Below are 7,227 nucleotides of genomic sequence, written 5' to 3'. Positions count from 1 at the left end.
ACTCAACCAATCATTATTTCAAAAATCTTCAAATTCAATTTCAAACAAATTGTCAAGATTGGTCTGATGTATATCCTTTAGACATCTGCTGGGTTGAACCTCTTGATAAGCTTTATGGCATAAATTTAATCCTTGGGTTAAATTTTCTTTTGGCCAAAGGTAGAACTATTACTATTTGTAATGATTATATCATTTTTTCTCAACATACTGCTTTTACACCCATTATATCAGAGTACGCTCCAAAGCATGGTGGAAATCAAGAGGAAAGTTTGCAAAACCCTACGATTGTCTGCACTCCTGAGAATAAAAATTGTTCTTGTAACAATACTACTAGTTGTACAAAAAACTAGTATCACTTAGTCCTAAGAAGACTTTAATTGATTTTCCAAATTTCTCAGAAATTTTGGAAAATGATTCTGAAAATGATGACTCTTTTAAAGATTATTCTTTTTTAGACTTATCATATAAACTCATAAAACTCCATATCTTGAATCAAAAACTTATAAGTAAATCTTTTACTTATGAAGATATTTTACATATGGTGGATCATTTACAAAAGACTGAAATTATTGGAGAAATTCCTACAAAGTTTTGGGATAGAAATAAAATCTTTTGTAAACTTGAAATAATYAATCCAGATTTAGTAATTAAGACAGGAATGCCTAAATATGATAATTGGACTATTGATGAGTTCAAGATGCATATTTCTCAATTACTAAAACTTGGAGTAATTACCAGAAGCACTTCTAGTCATAGAACTGCTGCTTTTATAGTTCAGAAAGAATCTGAAAGAAAACGTGGTCAATCAAGAATGGTTTTTAACTATAAAAGATTAAATGACAATACCCATATTGATGGCTATTGCATTCCTACAAAAGAAATTTTGTTAAACAAAATCCAAGGTGCTAAATGGTTTTCCAAATTTGATCTCAAATCAGGATTTTGGCAAGTAAAAATGCACCCTGAGTCAATCCCATGGACAGCTTTTACATGTAGTGAAGGTCATTTTGAATGAAAGGTTATGCCTTTTGGTTTAAAAAATGCCCCTCAAATCTTTCAAAGAAAAATGGATAATTATTTTCAACACTTATCTAATTTCACATGTGTTTACATTGATGATGTCCTGGTATTCTCAAAAGACAAAAATGAACACTATGCACATTTGTATACTGTTTTTAAATTTTTTGAAAAAGAAGGAATGGTAATTTCACTCAAGAAAATGCAGCTTCTTCGAGAACATATTGAATTTCTTGGTGTTGAAATAGGAAAATGAAGGATTAAACTCCAACCTCATATATCTAGAAAGATTTCTGAATTTCCAGATAAGTTAGAAAACTTAAAACAACTTCAAAGTTTTTTGGGTTCTCTAAATTATGCTAGACCTTTTATCAAAGATCTTTCTAAATATACTGCNCCAGATAAGTTAGAAAACTTAAAACAACTTCAAAGTTTTTTGGGTTCTCTAAATTATGCTAGACCTTTTATCAAAGATCTTTCTAAATATACTGCCCCTCTTTACAACAAAACCTCAGTTAAAGGGACAAGAAAGTTTAATTCTGAAGATATTAAACTTGTTCAAGAGTTAAAACAATTAGTTATTAATCTTTCTGAAATGAGTTTACCTCTTGATTCAGATTACTTAATTGTTCAAACTGATGGATCTGCACATGGTTGGGGAGGAATTCTTTTAAAAAGACTTTCAAAATATTCCTCTATCAATGAAGAACAACTTTGTAGATATGCTTCAGGTGTTTACAAAGAAAAAGGAAGATTAACATCTTTAGATTTTGAAGTCTTAGCTGTTATTAATTCCTGTGAATCTTTTGCCCTCTTTTTAACAGGGAAAAAGGAAATTACACTCAGAACTGACTGTGAATCTTTAGTCAAATTTCCTGATATGAAAAAAAGAATCTAAGCTTCTTTCAAATAGATGGCTAAGATTAAATGAATATATCATTGGCAAAGGCATAAAATTTAATTTTGAGCATATAAAAGGAAAGACAAATGTTATTCCTGATCTCTTATCCAGATTTTCTTCTTGATTTTCTGCAGGATGCCGAAACCAAGGGTTGTTAAGAAGGAAAATATCCCTGAGACTAAAGAAAAACTTCAAGTTGGAAGACAGTTTATTCCTGTTTATCCTCCAGATAAGCAGTTTCTTTTCAACTTAAGATCTAAACTCACAAAAGAGGAATCTTCTATTTGTGACTCTATATGGAATCTCAAAACTAAATCTGACCAAACCAATAAGAAATTTTTTATTATTAACTCGGTTGCTCAGAGATTTAATGACATCAAGCAATGTCCAAAACGTTTTTATTGTTATCTCCTTATGAATGGACCTTATAAGGGAATTTACAAAAAATGGACAGATGTTGCTGCTAAAATAGAAGCTCAGAAACCTCTCTCCTCTTTGTGGAAGGGCTTTCATGATCTTGCTGAATGTCTTAAAGTTGCGCATGATAAAGTAGGCTTCAACTATTATTTGGACCCTATCTTTGAAACCCATAAATTTTCTGATAACACAGAAAAAATGGATGTTACTGAAAGTTTAGATTTCATTGATGAAATATTTTCTGAAAATAAACCTTTAATTCATCCCACATTTTCGCAAACAAAAGGAAAAAATATTTTAGAAGAATCAAAAGAGTTTGATGATAAGCAACTAATTGTTCCTAATCTTGGTTGCTTTTCATTTTTACAAAACCTAGTTGATCTCTCTGACATCAACTTTAAAACCTTTTTAAAATACCAAGAATGGCTGATGGTTTTATCCAAATCACCTGTTCAAGGTTTCTCAGTTCAATTGGAAGAAATTTCAACCCCAGATGATGAAAAACGAATATTTTTTAGAACAGTTCAGATTGATTTATCTTCTGCATCTAAACAAACGTTTCGAAATGAAAAAATAAGTTTTCATGATCTTTTCAAGTATGGATTACTTTGCGGACTAATCTTATCTGATACTGATCAAATTAATTGGCTTCCAGTTCGGGTTATTGAAGCTATTAAAATGGTCAAGACTTATGATGATTATATCATCTTGGTGGACATTTATTCTTCGCCTCCAAAATTCTGGAAATCTGAGCCTGAGCCCAGTTGTTCAGTCATCAAGATACTATCAAAGAATTTTTCTTCAGATTGGGAAGACAAATTGTTACTTCATTGTCCTAATTGGCAATATATTTTTGGTCAATCCATTGAAGAAGTAAAGATATGGTTTTACCATGTTTATTACTCAGACTTCTTTTGGAACTCTGAAGTATTGATGTCTGAAGAATATTCACTCTTTGGAGAGACTCCTACAGTCAAGATTTATATTCCATCTGCAATTGCTGCTTACACATTTCTCAAGTTCTATAATGATGATGAAGAAGCAAAAGACAAATGGAGAATATTTTTCAAAGAAAAAGCTATCAAAAGACTGGCGGACAAATTTCTGTAAAGCATGAAGATAAGATACACCTGTTATATTAACAGCTGTATATAGCAATGGTGGCAGACAAAGACAAAGACAAAAGCATCTTGCTTTTGACAAAGACAAAAGCATCTTGCTTTTGACAAAGACAAAGACAAAAGCATCTTGCTTTTCTACTTTTGAAAATTGTGACATACTTTTCAGAAGTACTCCCAACTTTTCACTGTATATATGTTGAATTTGTTTCCGGTATTAGCCTTCGGTAGCCGGTTGTTTTTGCTTTTCCTTTCCTATAAATAAGTATCTCTTGCAAGTGTTTTAGACACACCTTCAGAACCTCAGATCACCTACATAGAGAGAGAAAAATATTAGAGAGTATCAAATATTAGCTGTTTGAAGTTTGTAAGCATCTATTTATGTAATCAACCGATTGTACAAATACAAGGTTAGTTTTTATGGCAGGCTAAACTTCTTATTAGGAAGCTATTTCATGTTGTAAAATATTTATAAGTATTATCATTTTAATCTTTATTTATTAAGATAAGATCTTAAAATCTATATCATAAAGATATTTGGTTAATATTAGTTCATACTCATGCCAGGAGTATATCTGTCAGGCTTCAAGCCAAACCTCTGGGAATTGTCCTAGTTGTAATTTTAAGAAATTGTTTTAATAAAAGTTTTAGAAAGTTAAAATTTTCTTTAAAAACAAAAGACGTAAGGATGTTTAAATTAAGAAAAAGTACCCGTTGTTAGCAATGAATGTGTTTTAGGGGAAAAAATATGAACTAATCTGAAAAGGTGAGTTTTTAAATGAATTTTTATCCATCTTTCTTGAGCTCTTTATTAAGAAATGTTCTTAAGAAGTGATAATATTTTTACCAAATGGGTATTATGATATAAATAAAATAAGATCTTATCCTTATAAATTTTGATTGAAAAGATAATATGTATAAATAATTATCAACCTCTGATAATAGCTTTCTAATTCTTTCTTCTTGTTTGAATTAAATATTTAGCCTAAATCCTTATGTTTAGTATTAATTCMTGTCCTCTTAGTTTTAAGAAGTGCCCTCATCCTGATCCTTTACATACTATTATATGTGGATGTCCTTGTGGATGTTTTTGTTATGTTGATTATGACAAAGGCTCAACTTCAGGAGTGCAGACAATCGTAGGGTTTTGCAAACTTTCCTCTTCATTTCCACCATGCTTTGGAACGTACTCTGATATAATGGGTGTAAAAGCAGTATGTTGAGAAAAAATGATATAATCATTACAAATAGTAATAGCTCTACCTTTGGCCAAAAGAAAATTTAACCCAAGGATTAAATTTATGCCATAAAGCTTATCAAGAGGTTCAACCCAGCAGATGTCTAAAGGATATACATCAGACCAATCTTGACAATTTGTTTGAAATTGAATTTGAAGATTTTTGAAATAATGATTGGTTGAGTNAAAGTAGGCTTCAACTATTATTTGGACCCTATCTTTGAGACCCATAAATTTTCTGATAACACAGAAAAAATGGATGTTACTTAAAGTTTAGATTTCACTGATGAACTCTTTTCTGAAAATAAACCTTTGATTCATCCCACATCTTCACAAACAAAAGGAAAAAATATTTTGGAAGAATCAGAAGAGTTTGATGATAAGCAACTAATTGTTCCTAATCTTGGTTGCTTTTCATTTTTACAAAACTTAGTTGATCTTTCTGACATCAACTTTAAAACCTTTTTAAAATACCAAGAATGGCTGATGGTTTTATCCAGATCACCTGTTCAAGGTTTCTCAGTTCAATTGGAAGAAATTCCAACCCCAKATGATGAAAAACAAATATTTTTTAGAACAGTTCAGATTGATTTGTCTTCTGCATCTGAACAAATGTTTCGAAATGAAAAAATAAGTTTTCATGATCTTTTYAAGTATGGATTACTTTGCGGACTAATCCTATCTGATATTGATCAAATTAATTGGCTTCCAGTTCGTGTCATTGAAGCTATTAAAATGGTCAAGACTTATGATGATTATCTCATCCTGGTGGACATTTATTCCTCACCTCCAAAATTCTGGAAACCTGAGCCTGAACCTAGTTGTTCAGTCATCAAGATACTATCAAAGAATTTCTCTTCAGATTGGGAAGACAAACTGTTACTTCATTGTCCTAATTGGCAATACATTTCTGGTCAATCCATTGAAGAAGTAAAGATATGGTATTACCATGTTTATTACTCAGACTTCTTTTGGAACTCTGAAGAATATTCACTCTTTGGAGAGACTCCTACAGTCAAGATTTATATTCCATCTGCAATTGTTGCCTACACTTTTCTCAAGTTCTATAATGATGATGAAGAAGCAAAAGACAAATGGAGAATATTTTTCAAAGAAAAAGCTCTCAAAAGACTGGCAGACAAATTTCTGTAAAGCATAAAGATAAAATACACCTGTTATCTTAAACAWCTGTATATGGCAATGGTGGCAGACAAAGACAAAGACAAAAGCATCTTGCTTTTCTAAGTTTGAAAATTGTGGCATACTTTTCAGTAGTGCTCCCAACTTTTCACTGTTTATATGTTGAATTTGTTTCCGGTAATAGCCTCCGGTAGTAGGTTGTTTTTGCTTTTCCTTTCCTATAAATAAGTTTCTCTTGTAAGTGTTTCAAACACACCTTCACAGCTTCAGATCACCTACATAGAGAAAGAAAAATATTAGAGAGTATCAAATATTAGTYRTTTGAAGTTTGTAAGCATCTATTCCTGTAATCAACCRATTGTACAAATACAAGGTTAGTTTTTATGGCAGGCTAAAACCCTTATTAGGAAGCTATTTCATGTTGTAAAATATTTATAAGTATTATCATTTTAATCTTTATTTATGAAGATAAGATCTTAAAATGTRTATTATAAAKATATTTGGTTAATATTAGTTCATACTCATGCCAGGAGTATATCTGTCAGGCTTCARGCCAAACCTCTGGGATTTGTCCTAGTTGTAATTTTAAGAAATTATTTTAATAGAAGTTTAAGAAAGTTRAAATCTTCTTTAAAAACAAAAGACGTAAAGATGTTTAAATTCAGAAAAAGTACCCGTTGTTAGCAATGAATGCGTTTTAGGGGAAAAAGTATGAACTAATCTGAAAAGGTGAGTTTTTAAAATGATTTTTACTATTATTTCTTAAACTTTTTATTAAGAAATGTTCTTAAGAAGTGATAATATTTTTACCAAATGGGTATTATGATATAAATAAAATAAGATCTTATCCCTATAAATTTTGATTGAAAAGATAATATGTATAAATAATTATCAACCTCTGATAATAGCTTTCTAATTCTTTCTTCTTGTTTATCTCTAGATAATTTTATTCATGTTTAATTTCTTCTATAAGTGTAGTAATCGTCCTCATCCTGATCCTTTGCATTCTGCTATATGTGGGTGTATATGTGGATGTTATTGTCATGTAGATTATGAAATATATAAATCTAAAAAAGAACCTAACGTATTTATTAGCTTCTGATTTATTAACTCWAGRTTTAAAACAATATATTGCCGRAAAGGTTTTCAAAGACATCAATAAGTTTATGGGCAATTTTTATTTTAATCTAAAAATTGACAATCAAACTAAATTTGCTGCTCATGACATCTCTCACGGTGATAATTGGAATTTTGCTTTTAATGAAGAAAATATTTACCAGTCCTTAGTAGCGATTGATATATTTAATGAATGCTTGTTTCATCTTTAGATGTTTAACCTCGCTGAGGCCCAGACCTAGTGTCTAGAGAACTGTGTTTTCTTTATACACTAAAAAACT

This window comes from Cynara cardunculus, assembly GCF_001531365.2.
Source record: "Cynara cardunculus var. scolymus isolate 2C chromosome LG 10, CcrdV1, whole genome shotgun sequence".
NCBI classification, from domain to species: Eukaryota; Viridiplantae; Streptophyta; class Magnoliopsida; order Asterales; family Asteraceae; genus Cynara; species Cynara cardunculus.
The sequence above is the reverse complement of the archived record's forward strand: the minus strand, read 5'-3'. Positions refer to the sequence as shown.